Raw genomic sequence first — 19,342 nt, 5'->3', positions numbered from 1 at the left:
GCCCCTTTGTCTTCTTAGCTCATCCCCATGCTCCCCCAGGGCTGACTGACCCCCAGCGGGGAGAATCTGCTGAGTCGGCTGTTTCATAAACACTAGCCCAAGGAGGTAAATCCCAAAGTAAACCAGACTGGGAGTCCAGAACTGCACAAAATGCTTGCCCTAGCACAAACTCTCCAAAATATTTGAAATGCATTTGAGAGAGGCCGCAAGGCTGCATGGTCCATAGGTAAGCTGCTCTGTGACCAAAAAGGTGCTAGTGATACAACAAAAAGAGTTTATGTGAGTTCAAAACAGTTACATCCATGTGATACAGGCAGCAACTGCCTGCTGCTATTACTAACTTCTTTTAAGACTCCACTCAACTTCAGTAAGATTTTTTAAACACTTCATTTCCACCAAAAAACATTTCAGTAACTGCTTTACTAATCTACAATTTTGCAAGTATCAGTTTATATGGAAAAAAAAATCTAATTACACAATCAGCTGCTGCAATAAACTGTACTTGCTTCAAATATGCTCAAAATCTGGACACTAGCTAATATTCTGCAACCACTACATGTTTTCAGGATTTGTTGTTTTTTCGTGGGTTTTTTTTTTTAAATACAGATCTTAAAAGAGGAAAAAAAAAAAACCAAGATATAAAAAGGCACACTGCACGTCCTCTTCATATAGAAATAGAAAAAACACAATAAATGTCTGATACTAGAAGGAATGCTTTGTGCCCTTATTAAAATATTTCTTCTGGACAGAGAATGTAATTTCAGTCATCTATCTCATGAATTATTACTGCATTGTTCCATGGGGAAAGATTGCAGCCAATGGCACTTAGCAGGCTAATACCCCTGAATCTACAGTTTGATGTTATCCAGTCGAACTGTTAACATTATACACTTTAAGACTTTTTTATGACATAAATTTGTATGAGAAATGCCATACAGAAAGGAAACACAGAATAAGTTTTCACAAGCAACAGAGACACTACTATACTGAAGGTAGTTAGATTTAAAAAAAAAAATCATACATGAATCAGCAATATGAATCAGTGTTTCAACAGCAAACACCAACACAGTAAGGGCTCACATTTGCACTAGTTCACCTGTTCAGAGATGAGCTTTTAATTTAGCTCAGTCTTCATCACAAGAAATTGGACATTCTCATATTTTAATGGGACTTAAAACTGCCAGTACTGTAGAACTACAAAAAATAAGGTTGAAATGGACCTATGTGCCCCTAGACCACTACCAAATCTCTAGATAAGGTAGTCTTTTTCCCCGTCGTTCTGGAAATTTAATACACAGAACTAGTCCTGCACAGCCTCCCTCACTGGAGTCTCCTTTGGGTACCTCACTCTGTTCCAGGCTCCACTGGCCTTATCAGTAGAAAACTTGCTTTACTGTTTAACATAATACATTTAAGCTTAGTGTTTCCTGTACTATCCAGCATGGACACAAAAAACTAATTATCCCATCAGTTGTCTTCAAAAAAGCACTATCCCACATACTGATGATGACCACCGTACCTTTCCTTTTGCTCTGACTTCCCTTCCCTAAAAAAGCAACCCCAATTCTTTTCCTTTTCCCTCATAAAATGACTTGGCTCATAGCCTTTTAAACCAGACTCCTGGGAACTTAGCACTAAAAACAATGGGAAAATTAGAGCAAGTATGAGAAGAAAAATAAAAGCTAAGCAGCTTAACAGAGTACACCACAGACAAGAAATTACTAGAAGTCAATCAGCCACATTTAATTTCCACAACAGCAACGGTATTTCCTATCTATGTCACAAAAACACAGATGAGATTCTGTAAGTCAGAGCATATACATGCTCCTGAGAGAATCAAATTAAAATCTTAGATGATCATAGACAGATGAACAGGGAAAATACTACCGGCCTTTTGGGAACATACTGGGAAGTCAGACATAAATAATTCATGGATTCCTGTACTCCATAGTGCTGGCAAAATTCTGTCTTGATTTCAACCCTTTCTATTTTTTTCCTTTCTTTCTAAGAGCATTTAAAAACTTTATCTCACTTTAATGAAAAAACCAACAACACCACAAATCCAAACAAAACCATCCTTTCCCCATGTACTGGGGTGCAGGTGCCCTGGGCTGGATCTGTGGAGCATCCAGGGCTGCCCCACCTGGACACAAGCAGTTCCAGGGGCTCCAGCAGCTCCAGTGCAGGGCACAGCTGAGCCCCTCAGCCATGGGTGGGAGGGCGAGAGCCCTGGGGAAAGTCTTGGCAAGGGAGGGCAAAACACTGCCCGGCAGCCAGGGCTGAAGGAGGGGAACCCGGTGAGAAACAGCCCTGCCAGCCCCGAGGGCAGAGCGGGAGGAGGAGAAGAGGGAAGGAGAGATCCTAGCAGGGATAGCCCCGTGGTCTAGGAGAGACCCTCGTGGGGCAGGTGTTTCCCTGCAGCCCGTGGAAGGACCCATGCTGGCACTGGGAAAAGTGTGAGGAGGAAGCTCCTCACCATAAATAAATCCTTAGATGAAACAAAATATTTACATGATTTAAAAATGCATATGAAAATGGCAATGTCAGATGCTGTGGTTTCACTTAAAAGTTTAATTTTGCACACTTTTGCATAGATTATGGGCAGGGATTTACTAAATAGGGAACTAATGAAGTATAGTCATGAAGATGTCATTGGAGAAAACAGTTTGGTGGCAGAGCTCTCCAGTTACATTTTGCCACTCTTCCTCAGATCGGGTAGTTACATCTGCCTTTCAGTGATCTTATTTTCCTCCTCCACATCAGAAATAACTTTCATTCACTAAATCCGTGTAGAACACTGAAAAAAAAATCTAGAACTGAAAAAGTAGCAGCAGCAATGGTAAACGGATTCATTTTCCAACTTAAATTCCATTGTTTCAACACGTTCTTTTACTACCCATGCCTAAAGAAGAAGGGAATATTGCTTAAAGAGGCAGACTTTGATTTTTAAGTATAAGATTGATATTCCTTTAAAAAGTCATTTTGTTAATGCTGTTTACATACTCTAATGTTATCTCATCCTTTCATGGGTAGAGAGTGCAGGTAGGTTAAAAAAAACTCAAACCCACCAACAAAAAAAACCCAAACAGCTCCACAATGTCTGGGAATTTATGGCAAAACCAGGTTAGCCACTAAACTGGCAACTGCATCAAGTAATTGAAATCAGAAAATTCAAATACCTTTCTTTAATAAAAAGATATTGCATTAAGAAACATGTACTCCTCAGTAGGTTCCCCCTGTACAGTGAACCATTAATCAGTGAAAGCATTCATTGTAGAAGTGTATGTCTTACTGCACAGTAATCAAATTTGGTGTGTTACTGAGCTAACCTGAAGAACCACGAATGACACTAAAGCAGCCTTGGACAAGAACCAATCACTTAAATAATCCAATAAGCAATTATGCATCAATAAATACTTTTTACTTCCTTTCCTCTACCTTAGATAGGCTGTATAAGGATTACATTATGACTACCATTTAATAATAGACAGTTCTATAGTTTCTATCAGAATTGCTTTTTTTCCTATTGTTTCAAAATTATGGGGGTTCACTGTAAAATGAAAATACTTGAATACTTTTTTTTTACCTAAAACTGCATGTTTATGCCTAAACTTAAATTTACTATTTATGGTATTTCAGTAACTCCTATCAAGTTAGAAGGAAGCAAGGATTAATGTTGATCCTGTTTCTAGCTGCTTTAATTAAAAAATAAATGTATAAAATACTCCAATGTTGTATTTTACAATAATTGTACGATTGCCATTAAGAACCTCTATTTCTCCCTGTATATACAAACAACAGTTGTTATTTGAAAGTCTACAGTTGTCAACAGCTCCAACATACAAGCTTTAACAACTGTGATAAGCAAAAAAAAAAAAAAAAAAAATAGATTTGGCATTGTACCTATGAACATGAAAACCATAAGCTTTCATGCCATTCACTGAGTCATTCTGATAAGCTAAGAATTCTGTGGGTGTAAGTTAGGAGTCAGAACAATACAGCACACAATAGCCCTGGTCATTCTTGCAAATTATTATGTATATCACAAGTCATATTAGGTGCAGATATAGAGGAGAAAAATACCCAAAATAGTAATTCTCATTATTACATATTCTAAAGTCGATTCAAACATTAGCACATACATGTGACCGTTGGACTAACAAATATGTTTACAGTAGATTTTTGGAATAAAATCCCAACTGGAAGAAGTAGAAATTGGCCACTCTTGAGAATTTAGATATGCAAGAATCAGTTCCAGCAGAACTGATATTCCTGTATATTACTGTATTCCTTCAGTAATCTCTAACTATGGAGGTGACTGAAGGCTGAGACAGCACTGGCTCTAGACAGCAGGACATCTATGTACTAATGCTGCATTAAACTTTTCTGCAATTAATCTGAATCCTTCAGCTGTGAGACAGTGAAACAGGGGAGAAATTCTGTAGAGATGGGCCCTCCCTCCTCCTGCATAGGAAACCTTTGAAGTCATAGATTTCTGTTATTGTCCTATCTTAGCCGACAAGCTTCGTACAATTTGTGTCTGGGTAAGTATTCTTAAAAATAGGTTGATAATCTCTTGAGTCAACAGTAAGACAAGAATAACTGCCAGAACCTGCCAAATACCTCAAAGATGAATATGTCTACTGATTGCCTAAATAGATATCACAACATCCTAAAGCATATATATATATATGCTGAAATTAATAGGCAGGAAAACAGATTAATTAAAGGAGACATGATATCTTAAAGACCTTTGCAAAGGCTTAGACTCAATTAGGGATCAGGGATATGTGGGATCAAGTCAGCACTCATTCTAGCTAACCCATCACAAGGGCTTTCCAAAGAGCAAGGGCTCTGGTTTTTTTCTGGGCTTCCTCTTTGTCCATAGACCCAATCAGTTCCCTGCTCACTAAGACAGGCGAGCTTCTCTCTTGTCTTCTTTTGTGACTTCAGCTTGTTGTGTTCAGTTATTTCAACCATACTCTTACAGTATTTAGGGCCTCTAAGTGGATAAAAAAGAATTCTGTGGTTTAAAATTCAGGCAAAAGTTCAGATTCAGTAAAACAAAAAATTTCTTTTTTTTCCTCCTGCTCTTTGTAGAAATGTGGTAGAAGATATAAAAAATCCCAACTGTCACAGTAAAGGAGAAAGACAAACATATTCTAAAACCTGACAGAAAGAAGCTATACTGGCAAATTTCCCACAATATTTTCCTTGACTTTGCCTATTCTAAAGTCTGATGGATGATAAGAAATGCCTAAAATTTCCTTCTCTTCTACAGATGCCTGATTCAAAAAGGCATTTCCTGAAACATTCCAAAGACAATGTTCAAAGACAAAGACAATAGCTCAAGACAAAAAAAATTCTTCCTCAGAGACTCTGCTTCTGCCCTAAGTCTTGATTAAAATATCTCTATTTTCCTGCTCTCCAAAGAGGAAGCAAAATGAAGGATCTTATGCACACAGTAGCCATTACGGGGTCTCCATGGGCTATATCAAATATTTTCTTGCCATAATCTCCATTAACCAGTGTTAGAACATTGGAAGTCACATCTAACCTGAAGTCCTGCCTAGAGCTTAAGCCATCTGCAATTCTTCCAAACTTTTTAGTTCAATATGATCCTGCTAAGTGTTGTTTTGTTCAAGCAATATGTTATAAAACAAGGCAGTTTTCCTTGTTGCTATAATGTTTAAAATTTCAAGAACTTTGAATTACTTATACAGCCTTCCTCCTTAAAATCAAACAAAAATTCTAAAACATTCCCAATTATTTTAGAAGGATAATTTAGAGGAAGTGCTTATGAGAGAAGAAGTACAGCATTTGGCCAAAAGGGCTTTGAAAAAAAAGGCAAGAGAGATATCGTGCAATTGTACAACCCTTGGTTTTTTCTCTCAAAACAGAGTCAAAACACTGCTGACCAGTGCACAAATATTTAAAGCCAGCACAAAGCCAGCACTGTGTCAGTTAACTGCCCCCACCCCCCTTCTCTGTCTATATATTATAGCAAATGAAATAGTGATTAATCAGAATAGATAAACCACATGCTGGCTTGAAGCATGTTCCTGCTTCACTGGTACTGAAACCACCATCCTAATCTGTAAGGATTTACCTTAACCAGCTAGCATGCATTATCAGAGAAGTGAGCAACCTCCTAAAATTCTTAGGAAAATATTTCACAGTTGGAGTCAGCAACACAATCACTAAGAGAAACCAGTATAAAAATTCATACCCCTCTCAGTATTTTAGAGACCTCAGCATGAGGATTTACAATAACTGATTTCTGTTTTGCTGAAAAGTCTATTCATAAATGAAGCAAATTTTCTTCATTCATAGAATCCAATGAGAGATTATTGTTTGCTGCTGTTACTGAGGGAACAGGAGTTCTTACTTCAGTGACAATGCCAATATCCTCAAGCATACAGAGCAAATTGCACATCTACAAACAAAAGCCAAAAACACTCTTTACAGTGAATTCTTAAAATCTTGTATTACCTAAGCACCATAGAAAGTAACATAGTATAAGGGGTTCCTTTGCTGTTTTTTCATCAATTTGTCATTTATTGACTGGGAATGACTTGAAAAATTACATGACATCCTCTTCTGTGTCTGGTTGGGATGGAGTTAATTTTCTTTATAGAAGCTCATATGGTGATGCTGTGATCAAAACAGTGTTTCAGCTACTGCTGAACAGTTTGCACAGCATTGAGCCTTCTCTTTCTCACTCTGCCCCTTAGCAAGGTAGAGAGGGGACACAGACAGGACAGTTGACCTCAATAGACCAAAGGGATACCCTATAATATATAATGTCATGCTTAGCATATAAACAGGGGGACAGTTTCTCCAAAGTAGCTGTTGCGTGGTGACTGGCTGGGCATCAGTCTGCTGGTGGTGAGTGAGTGCTTTTGCATCACTTGTTACCTTTTTTTTCTTTTACTTATTAAATTGTCTTTATCTTGACTCACTAGAGGTTTTTTCCATTGCTCTTGTCTGTCCAGTTCTCTCCCCCATCCTCTTGTAGTGGGTTACCAAGCAAGTGGGTGAAGTCTTAGCTATTGGCCAGGGTCAACCCCCAGCCAGCCACGCTATGACTATGTAATTCCTCTGAATACCACCAGAGGAAAAAGAAGTCTGTAATGAAAGAGATGAAGTCAATGGCAGCAACAAGTGAGGACACATGTTCATTACCAAAGAACAGAAATAGCAAGGCAAAAGCACAGCCCTATGAGTCTGAGGCAAGTAATCTCCTAAGGTTCTGTGCCAAAATAGACTGTTTATTAAACTACTTTAAATTTAAATTGCAGGCTGATTCATGCTGACTACTCTTAATGTTTCCCATGGCTCTGAACCTGAAGGAGGATAGACAGTTCTGGTATTGGTGTAATCTCAGGACTAATCTACTTCCTCACTAATTCCTACCATTAAGGAGCTTACTTATATATATCATACTGAATTGCACAGATCCTCTTTGCCTCACGTCTCACTCTTATTTAAGCCAGACAGCAGAATGCATACTTCCAAGCCAGGTACAACACTCTGCAATGAACCTCCAGGCTAACCTTCAGAGACACAATGTCTAGCTGGTAGGGCTGCACTATAGAACCAAGACAGTGATCACTGTGGGACTCCTTTCATACCCCTTAAACAGAGGAGTTGGTAGCTGAACACAACATCTCCTCACTTGTTCGCTACACACTGAAGCAGGAACCTGCTGGGGTAAGGACATCTTCTTTTTTAAATGTCTGGATCCACCTCCCACAGCCAAAGAAGAGCATGACAATCAAGCATTTCCTTAGCATTTTCCTTAAGAGCTGAGGGGTGTCTGCAGACAGAGTGACTGTCATGCTCTTCTCCCTCTCCACGTATAGTATGCTGCTGATGTGACATTGGCAGAGCTGTATGGTGGATGTGCAGAGTACTGAGCGATACTCCTAATGGGACCTGTGGCTTCTCATCTCCACACTCCTTGGGCTTATGTACACATCCCAAGCCCCACAAAAGGTAACAAATCCCACATCAGATTCCTGTGTGGTAAATAAGTTCAGAAGCCATCATTTTGTAGTGAAGTTGGGATGTCATACTACTCTTCTTCTCCCTATGTACCCCATTTTATGTTTATCCACATGAATTTTTACCATTCATTATTTTGATTTTTTGGCTTCATAAATTCTTTACAATATTTTGAGAGCCTAAGGCATTCCCACAAATAACACTGCAGTATGGGAAGCACTCTAAACCTACTTTATGACCAAGAAACCTGGGGGTGGGGGAAACCACACAAAACCCAAAAAACTTAGTTTTTCTGTAGCAATTAGCATGATTTATGTCTAGACAGGATAGCTGTTGGCATAAGCCAGTAAACATTAAACAGCCCTTTACTGTGGCAAAAGCAGATGAAATATAGTCAGCCACCTGTCCTGAAGAACAGAATAGTTTTTCTGTGCTGAGGAAAACAGATAGCCAAACTATGCAAACAGCCTGATGACCATCAAAAAGTGCAAACACATCTAGAAGTATATGGAACAAGCAGACTGTGAGCAGCAAGATCAGCAACTGCAAAACAGAAAAGATCAGGACCTGAAAGGACTCATCATCAACACAGTATTCCCTGCCCAGTCCTGTAACTAAGGATACTTAATATTGCAGGAAACCAGAGTACAAAAGTGAGAAGTGAGAAACTCATGACCCTACACCAGGATTTGGGACCATCTCACCAACATTCAGAGGACTGAGAGCACCAGGGAGTGCCCCGCAAAGCCCACGACTCCACATCAGGACTGCACACAGTTTAGCTGGAAATGCTGTGCTGATCCACCTGTTATTCTTGGACTTCACTGTCACCCCTGAAGAAAAGGGAAGATGTATGAGAAACCACTGTACTAACCTGCCCAGATTTTCTCCCATGGGGTAGCAAAATCATTGACTCTTATAACTGCATAAATGCCACTGTTCCTTTTTTATAGAGTCTAGAGTCACAAAGAGGCAAAGCATCTCACCTAAGATACAACAGAAATCTAAAGTATATCAGAGTTGAATTCAGCTCTTCCAAGAATCAAACTTCTTTGATCTATATGACAGTATGTACAATTTAATGGAGAAAACAAACCAGAAATTCCATCAGAGCAATCCTAGCTGTTTTTCTAAACTGCATACAGAGGAATATTTTATGTGCTCCCAAGCATGAAATCTGGATTTTTATAGAAATAAACACTGAAGAAATTTCTGCTGACACATCGACTAATAAAGTACATTAGAAAAACAAGCATAAAAAAACCCCAGCAGAGTAGAAAACTGTCTCTAGATCTCTGCCTGCCAGAAAGCAGAGGCAGAAATCCTTGGATTAATGCATCATTTTCTACAGAGTATACTTTACATACACAAACCAAGTTTGAAAGTTTGGATTTAACTGAAACACACTTAAATCACAATGACAGTCATTATGAGAATGTGATGACAACTCTGCTAAACGTGTCTGGTTGAAAGCCTATAGCCAGGTGTTGCAGAATTAACTTCAATTTACAGTAAATTCCATAAAACAACAGGTTATTTGTCTACTTCTCTATTGTGTCTTATGTTTAGATAGAATAGTTATTCACATTTTCTTCTCAGTTAGTCTGTTTGAAAGTCTGGAAATCACGAATTCCTTCACATGGTTATTCAACTGAATCCAGTGTCCCTACACAGTATATCTTCTGTTTGGGTTTCTTTCTAGCCAAAAATTATATTATCCAGGAGATAGCTAATTGATGGAAAAGAATAAAAATATGTATGTTTAAGTTGTATAAGACTGTAATTAGTCTAACAGTTTCAGCCTTCACTCTGTCACACTAAAAGAGTATCAATTTACAGTGTTATCTTTATACACATATGTTGAGCACATTCTTAAAATATATTGGATAGGAACCCATCACTCTCAAGACTTATAATAGACTTATAATAGAGTCTTAGGCTATATTAAGTCTGTATTCTTCTTTTTCAATACATCAAGTAAGATAATCTGTTAAATAATAGCATAAGTTGCTGGGGAAAAAATACGTACAAACCTAAACCTTTGTATAACTCTTTCAGAGCCAACTGTTTTACAGGGAAGGTCAACCAACATCACCTAACTAGATCTATGCAAAGTATTTGACACTGTCCCACATGACATCCTTGTCTCTAAATTGGAGAGACATGGATTTGATAGATGGACCACTCAGTGGATAAAGAACTGCCTGAATGGCTGCATGCAAAGAGTTGTGGTCAATGGCTCATTGTGTACATGGAGACCAGTGATGAGTGGTGTCCTCAGGGATCGGTACTGGGGCCAGTACTGTTGAACATCTTTGCTGGCAACATGGACAGTGGGATCAAGTGCATTCGCAGCAAATTTGCTGATGACACCAAGATGTGTGGTGCAACTGACACACTGGAGGGACAGGATGTCATCCAGAGGGACCTTGACAGGCTTGAGAGATGAGCCAATGCAAACATTATGAAGTTGAACAAAGCAAAGTGCAAGGTCCTACACCTGGGGCACAGCAATCCCAAGCACACCTACAGGTTGGACAGAGAAGTGATCAAGAGCAGCCCTTCAGAGAAAGACTTGGGGATGATGGTTGATGAAAAACTCAATATGAACCGGCAGTATCTTCTCACAGCCCAGAAAGCCAATGAAATCCTGGGTTGCATCAAAAGGAGCGTGGCCAGCAGGCTGAAAGAAGTGATTCTCCCCCTCTGCTTTGCTCTAGTGAGACCCCACCTGGAGTGCTGCGCACAGTTCTTGTATCCCCAACATAAGAAGGACATGGAACTGTTGGAGCAAGTCCAGGAGGGCCATGAATTTGACATGAGGACTGGAGCACCTCCCCTGTGAAGACAGGCTGAGAAAGCTGGGGCTGTTCAGCTTATAGCAGAGAAGGTTGTATGGAGACCTCATAGCAACCTTCCAGTATCTGAAGGGAAGCCAGAGAGGGACTCTTTGTCAGGAATTGTAGGGGTAGGACAAGGAGTAATGGATACAAACTGAAAGAGGTGAAGTTTAGTTTAGATATTAGGAAGAAATTCTTTACTGTGAGGATGGTGAGACATTGGAACAGGTTGCCCAGGGAGACTGTGGACGTCCCAAACCTGGCAGTGTTCAAGACTAGGTTGGATAAGGCCTTGGGCAACTTGGTCTACTGGGAGATGTCCCTGCTCATGGCAGGGGAGTTGGGTCTAGTTGATTTTTAAAGTCTCTTCCAACCCTTAACATTCTATGACTCTGTGATTTTAAGCGCAAAAATAGTTCATTTTAATATTTTTGCTGCTAAGTCATAAAAGATGGGAAGCAGTCTAATATAAGGATTCTGCTGTTGCTAAAGAAGAAAACATACATTTCTCCAAAAGCAAGCTGACTAGACTTAATTGTGAAGGAGACTCAGACTGATGGTTTGAATTGTATTTGTGAAGAACGTACATCATGTCTTGCTTATCCATGGCCATTTTGCCTACAAGACCGAAAGTGAAAAGCAACCTCACATGACATCAACAGACTAGACAGATTCTTAAAACAGTGAAGTGCCATCGTAATTATCCCAAAGGAATGGTCCCACAGCACTATCGGAAGCTCAAACAAATTCCTTATTTCAATGTCAGTAATGTGTTGCCTGAAGAGCCACAAACTTTCCTAGAATGGAGATATTGGACCCTTTTTCAGTGAGGATAAATAGCTGAACTAACATAGCAACATAAATTGCCTTTAATTATGGTTACTTTTTTGTAATTGCACCTACAAATATTCTCAACAACTAAACTTGACATAATTTTCTTTAAAAGCCTAAAATTAGGGCCTTCTTTTACAATTTTATAATATCACTGTCTTTCATTAGGGGCCTGTTCACTTTGACGGGACTTATCAAGAACACATGACAGAATAAAATTTGGATCCTAAAACAATGTGCCCATTATTAAAGAGTATGCTAAAATATCAGAAACAATAATAAAGTTTTAATGGCAATTAGGCATAAGAAGCAAGTCAGCTTCCAGATCAGTGACTTAGGTTTAAACCAGCTAGTTGCAGAACTGAAAACTACCTGTGACTTACGTGTACTCTATTTTCTTAAATCAAACTTATTATCAGTAACAGAAAAGAAATCAATTCAATTCAGTACATATCCTCCAGCATCTATGTCTTCTATTTACTGTAGCCCTACAAAGATACACTAATCCTTTTTTCTTTAAACACCCTGTGATGGGTTGAGTACTTGTCTATCCCAGTTTCCATGTAGATCGACTTCTCTTAACCATTCTGTCTTTTCAGATTATTATTTTCAAACACACGCTACTGTCCAAGACTTCAACAGAAGTAATACCAAATTACTACAATGTGTAAGTCTTCAAACTTGCCTTGCTGGATGAACTGGAGTGGTAAAAACAACTGCTGTCCCCTGTTTTCATTGCGAGGCTGATTTAAGATAGCATTGAATTCCTTTTCACTGGCTGGAATGGCAGCAACGTCCATTCAAAGCTGATAGATTTCACTGCATATACAAACATGCACATAATTGCATAAAGTTACGCACACTTTCCAATGCCTGTTTTAGCTGTTTACATTACCTAGTTTTGACTTCCTACATACACACTTCATGAACATATTTATTTATACTTACAGAATCTCAATTGTATTTATGATTCTTTCTACAAGCTCATCCTGTCAAGTTACACATCACAACAGAAAATTCAGTTCCTTTATCCTAAAAAAGTTTGCACAAGTTAAACGAATGTCACATTCAGGGATGTACTGCCAGAGGTACATCCCATGACACTGGGGAGGAGGCCAAGGATCCGGGCAGGAAGTCAAGAAGGAAGGTGCCACTCTGCCCAGTGCCTCCTCTTCCTTCTTCCACCCTCAACCAAGGTGAGAGGCACTGTCTCCTGAAATGAAGCCAGTGAAGAGGAAGAAGGTGTGCAGTGCAGACCTGAGACATCACAGCTTCTAGGAAAGCAATCAGCAACAGCAGGAAGTCAAGTTTGCTGGAAGCAATTTTTAAAAACAGTTCTAGTGGAATTCCATGATGTAAAACTAGTGAGTAAGTTTCACAATTTTCTTTCTGGTTGCAGGCAAAGCCAGCAGTGTTTAGCACTTCTCATTTTAAGATCCTATTTTGAGACACACTTCACACAAGCTCACTGTTTGGGCTGAAATATTCCATCCAAGCAGCTGACTCGTAATTAAGCATATACACACACTCCCCCCTGTTGTAAACTGTTCAGGCATTTCAAAGAATTGTATTTCTGGAAAGTATCTTTTGCTGTTTGCATTATAAAAAAGTCTCTCAAGAAAGTAGAATCTCTGGAAGTGTTTCTGTTCTACAGGGCATGGCAGCAAAATTAGTATTTGTACTATAGGAGCATTTAGAGCCTTTAGCCACGACTGAGGATCCATCAGCCTAAGGACTGTACAAACTAAAAAAAAGTAAGACAAAAATATAATAAAAACATAATATGCAGATCTCTATTGAATTCCATATGCTCAATCAAACAAGCAAAGAATTTAACATATGCAGATATTTTCTGACTACAAGATAAATTATTCAAAAGCATTATTCATAAGTTATTTGATACTGTTATTTGATAAGATAATAGGGGATTGTTAGATCAAACATGCACAGGAAAAAAAATTCAACTGGAAGTTTACTAGCCTGCAGTAAAGCCAGCTATGAGGAATGTAGAGTATTCATGGTTCTGAAGACCCCTCCTACACTTTACAGTGACTTAAACCTTAAGTAGTTTGAACTTCATGATTGCTCTAAAATCATTAAAGAAGCAGCAAATCATTATTTGTTTTATGATCAGCAAACATCTGCAAGATTTACTGAACAAAAACTAGACATAAAAACTGTACCAGGCTAGAAATTTGCTGACTGTATTCATGATTACCCATTTCCTTTATTAATGGTGTCAGAATTTCCTAGAGATGTTTGAATATACAACCCCAAAAGAAAAGTTATTGTAATGAATCCACTTGATTTAACACAACACTGTTGCCCACCAAACAGAAATCTTAACAACACGGACAGCGGTTTCATGACCTATACCTTCAATCATCACACACATTCTATATATTGAGCTGATCTGGTATTCCTTTCATTGTTCAGCTACAGGCAGTCTTTGAATGCTAGGCATTATTGCTATTTCCTTTAGCTCATGAGTTCAAGTCGGGCTTTTAAAAGCGCTCATCAATTACATGAGTTTTCTATGAAGTACACACAATTCTGCTTCTAGAAGAACGAACTTGCTTTCAATTACTTTCTGAAAGAAAAGAGAGAAGTAATACTTCAGATTTCATCTGATTTAATCTGCAATAGATACAAACTCATATATCTGACTTGTCCTGAAAAGGACTGATATTGATTGCCAAGGGAGAAGAAAAGAGGTACGTATCCAACATCAATCTGATGCTAAGTCTAGATAGCAATCAAGAAAAGAGTAAGAATAGGAACTTCCAGAATACATTTGGAGTCTTATCTCACACACATCACTTCTACAGTTTATATGGTCTCCCAGTGATACCTACCTTGCTTAAATATATCTCTGTCTCAGGAAGTAGAGATATTGCATGCTGATAAGCCTATGTTTCTTACCATTGATTAGAAAAAAAGACAGAAAAAAGCTTAATAGAAGTATTGCATGAATTTAGCTCTTAGTATACTGGAAAAATCCTGGGGGTCAACATCAAATCTTGCTTTGCTGTCTTCTGTTGACAACTCTGAGGTTTCCATTAGAGTCTACTACTGAAGTAAGAAGGGAAGTATTGTCTCCTGCGAGATATTCAGAGATGGGGAAGATGAAAAAAATACACACACACGCCAAAAGAATACAGAAAAAAATCCAAACAACCCCTCTCAAAAAAACCCCAAACAACCCCCCTCAAAAAACTCCCAAACAACCCCCCTCAAAAAAACCCCAAACAAACAACCCCAAAACCAAGCACCACCAATCCACCATGTCCTGCGAACAACCCATTCTGTGTTACTGATGTTACTGACTTCTCATTTCCAACAAGTCATCACACCAGGTATGTATCTACACCAGATGCAGACTCCATCTGAGTTATATTACAAAATGCTATGCAAAAATAGATATTTCCATCAGCTACCAAGTTCTAAGATGGATTTAAGCAATTTAAAATTAGCTTTTTTATTTTTTTTTAACTTGGGCTTACTTCTCCAAGAAGTGAGTATTTCTACCCCTAAGGTATTTCTGTGATGTCTGGGGAGAGAAACACAATGAATCTGGATGTAGAGATTTGCAAAATAAGCATATAAAACTAGTTTTCCTCTAAGAGCTTGCTGCCTGTAGTCTCCTCCTAGTTAACAGGGTAAAGCAGGTGCTTCTGCAGAGTGATGAATTCTATCACAAGACAAACCTCTAAGACAGATAGGATGACTCATGTTTGGGGAGAGGAAGAATCATCTCTATTACCTGTGGCAGGTGCCTAGGCAACTATTTTAAACTCAATGACTACCTTTTCAGGTAGCTAAAATTAGGTAGATAAATTGCATCTGAGATGCAGAATAAATTTAAAAACAAACAAGCTCATCAGGGAAATGCTATATAATCAAAAGGTTAATAAAAAATTCTTCTGGAAAGATGAGTGTAAATATCCAATACTAGAAATTGTCCCTGACATGAAAACACACAAGCTTTGCCTATATCTTTTCCTTTCACATATAGAATTAAGTATTACCTGAGATATTTTCATACGTTATTTTCAGCAGAAATATATGCGTGTGCAGGTTCAGTACAAAAATAATTATGCTAAGTATGCAGCATTTATGATAGAGTTAATTGTTGGTTTTTTTTTACTTTGGAAAAGGAGATGATATAATACTCCTCCAGTGCAGAGGAGGAGGATTTGTTTCAAACTAGAATCCCTTAGAAAAATGACATTATTGTTACCTGTTCTTTTGTTACGTCTGTGTATTGAAATGCAAGAACTCAAAGGAGTACTGAATGATAATATAAACAAATCTATTTTCCATAGCTTAATTATTTTTTTAAAATGTTATTTTGTTTTTAGCTAAGAAGCTGAATATTAATAAAGATGCAGGTAGGAAGGTGAATAGCAATAAATATGCAAGTATAAAATGAACAGTGATCATACCAAATTAATTATTCAGATTAAAAGGGACCTCAACAGGTTTTCATGTCCAACATCCTGATTCAAGCAGATCAGGATGATCTGTTTTAGTCAGGTGATCAACTTTCAAGACCAGGTTGCTCAGGGTTTTGTCCTGTTGGCTCTTGAAATATCCAGGAATGAAGATCCTATAGCTTCTAGAGAGACAATGTCTTCAATCGTTTAATTACACCAACAGTGAACTTTTTTTCCCTTTAAGTCAAGACAAAATACCTCCTCTCAATCAATGAGTCAATCTCCAGCCATACATCTCAGCAAAAGAGCCTGTCAGTCTTCTCAATAACTTCCTCACAAGGAACTGGTGACTGCTAGGCTGCTCCTAAGCCGTCTTTTTTCCAGGCTTAACAAGCCCCATTTCTCAGCCTCTCCTCACAGAGCAAGTACTCCTGCCACAGACCATCCTGAGAGCCCTCTGCTGAATTTGCCCCAGTTTATTGATGTCTTTCCTGTACTGGGGTGTTCCCCACACCTGTGCATGGTAGTCTAGGCATAGTCTAATGAGCCTGAGAAAAAGCAAAAAAACCCTCTCAGTCTACTGGCTGTGCTGCTATTAGTGTAGCCCAGGACACAGTTGGCCGCCAAGGCATCCTGCCAGCTCACACTCAGGTTTCTGTCTACAATGACCTACAGGTCTGTTTCAGCAGAGCTGCTCACCAGCCAGGGAGTGCCCAGGATGGCAGGAGTTTGTCCATCCCAGGCTCCAGAATACGTTATATACCTAGTTTCACAAGGTCACTGTCATCTCTCTCATCAAGCCTGGCAGCCAGACCTCCGAGTGCTTTGAGTGCACCTCACAATCTGTTGTGATCCACAGACCTGACAAGAACGCCTTGCATCTCCACCTCCACGCACTAATGAAGAACTAAACAAGACAAGAGCACAGGATACATGTCTGGTCTGATGTTCCAGGCAGTTTTTCATCCACCTAGTAAGACCATTCATCTGGGATGAAATGTCCCAACCTGGATAAAATGATGCTGTGTCAGCCTGTGCCAAAGCCTTTCCGAAGTCCTTCATGGAAGTTTTTGGGAAACTATAGAGATATTACACAGGCTAGAAGGTCCCTTTGTGAGTGAGTAATTACATGAGAACAAAAGCAAAGAAAGTGTAAGGTCTTCCAACAGAGACTACTGACAAATTCCAGGAGATATCTAGGTTGCAAGCTGGGGTGTTAAATATATTCATACCGCCCATTCCTTTTTTTTCCTGGATTACAGGAGGTGATGAAAGTTGCTAATGGTATGAAATTGAAATATTACAGAAAATGGTCAACTAGGGAGAATAGCAGAGGACCTTACAAGACTAAATGACTGGGCAATCAATAACAATAGTTCACTGCATCTTGAATACCGTAAGCAGGTCTGGCTACCCTTCATTAAAAGGATACAGCAGAATTGGAAAGGCAGAGAAGGGCAAAAGAGACAACTAGAGGCAAAGAATGGCACCCACGCAGGGAACAAGGACACATGCCAGAACTCTTTGGTTCAGAAATGACAGAGTTGAGGGGATGAGTGAGTAAACTCTAAAAGCCTGGGTAGCACAGGAGGGGTGAATCAGGAACAAACAGGGACAGCTGATAAAGTCAGTGAGTGGTAAGTTGCACGCAGACAAAAGGAAGGGGCTCTTTGTGCATTGCTGAGCTGTTCAAGTCCTTGTGAAATGTTCCTGCAGTTGCTAAGCACGTACGTGGTTCCAGGCAAGAAAAATGCACCAAGATTACTAAATAAATACACAGAATCACACTGTTTCTGAGAAGTGCCTGAGGCTCGCACTGTGCTAAAAAGATAGGTAATGTGCACTTGCATTGTTAAGATCTTTCTTTCTGATGATTTATGTTTGGCAATTGTTGGGTTGGCACAGTCAGATCCAATACAGCAGTTCTTAATTTTTTACATTGACTTAACACAATACTCAATTAAAAAATAACTACACTAAAGTTAACCAACCATGTGTGTCTACCACCGTTTGAGATGCCTTTGGGTAATCCTGCCTGGGGTCCAGGTGGCACTCCAGGAGGAGTCTTTGTAGGTCCTGTATCCTGTCTTCTATATTGGAACCACAAAAACTAGGGCTGTCTCAAATGACGTTAGGCATCTATGTCTTGAGCCCTCCATTTCTAGAACACGGTGAAACAAGAGAAAAACACCACATAAAGAGCTTAATACAGGGATAATTTATGTATTTTTCAAGGAAAGCTATTGTTTTCACAGTGCACACATGAACTGGAGAAACCAGAGCTTGCTACAGAAACAAGGCATTTGTTTTTACTCCATGCTGTGGAGCTATGGAACGGGCTTGATGAATAACCAAAGCAGCACTGCAACCTCTCAGCAGTTGCAAGTTACATGAGATTTAAGCAATGAATTATGGAAAGCTGCAAAGGCTCAAAACAAAATCTTATTAACGAAATGGGAAAAAAAAAGCCACATGAGCTCATGAACAGAAGTGAAACTGAGCAATGTGTATATGGAAAAATAGAAAAAGTAACCTTGATACTGGCAAACAAGTTGATTTAACTTCAGGACAATGCCAGTAGTAAATTGGTCTATTGTGAGCAGAGACAAAATCATTTCTATGAAAGAAAATTCAGACTTCTATCCCTCCTTTTTTAAAGGGTCTGACAGGAAATTTGAATATAATTTTGGAAAGATCCCACACAGTCATGCAGTTTGCTAGATAAATAATTAAAAATTACTTTTCACACAAACCATATTTCTTAAACAAATTATCTGTAAATTCAAGAATACTTGGAAAAATACTATTTCCTTCACTTTCTAAGCTATTTTTAAAAAGATCTGTCCTTAAAGATCAAAAGATCTATCATTTTGTTAAAACAAATTATTTTTTCTCTTTCCTTTTTAGGCATGCAATATATCCAGCATATAGAAGCAGATTTATGACCTACTAACAAATGCTGGTTGTTGCAAGTACACATAAAGGAAGCAAAAAATATTCCTAAACACTCCATGACCCAAGAAGTGGAGTATGGCCAGAGCACATGCTGAGTGAACCTAAGTTGTCTTCTTTAGATGGGCTGATGTTCAGGAGTTAAAAAGCAAAACACCATTAGTCTGTCACATTAGAATAGCACTTCAACTAGAACAATCACACATTATTAAGCTCTATTTGAGCTGGTGGATGTGAACTGAGCTCTTTCTGTACAACGAACCCTTGAAATAACTT

Source organism: Lepidothrix coronata, unplaced genomic scaffold (genome assembly GCF_001604755.1).
Source record: "Lepidothrix coronata isolate B3197 unplaced genomic scaffold, Lepidothrix_coronata-1.0 Scaffold109, whole genome shotgun sequence".
Taxonomy (NCBI): Eukaryota; Metazoa; Chordata; class Aves; order Passeriformes; family Pipridae; genus Lepidothrix; species Lepidothrix coronata.
The sequence above is the reverse complement of the archived record's forward strand: the minus strand, read 5'-3'. Positions refer to the sequence as shown.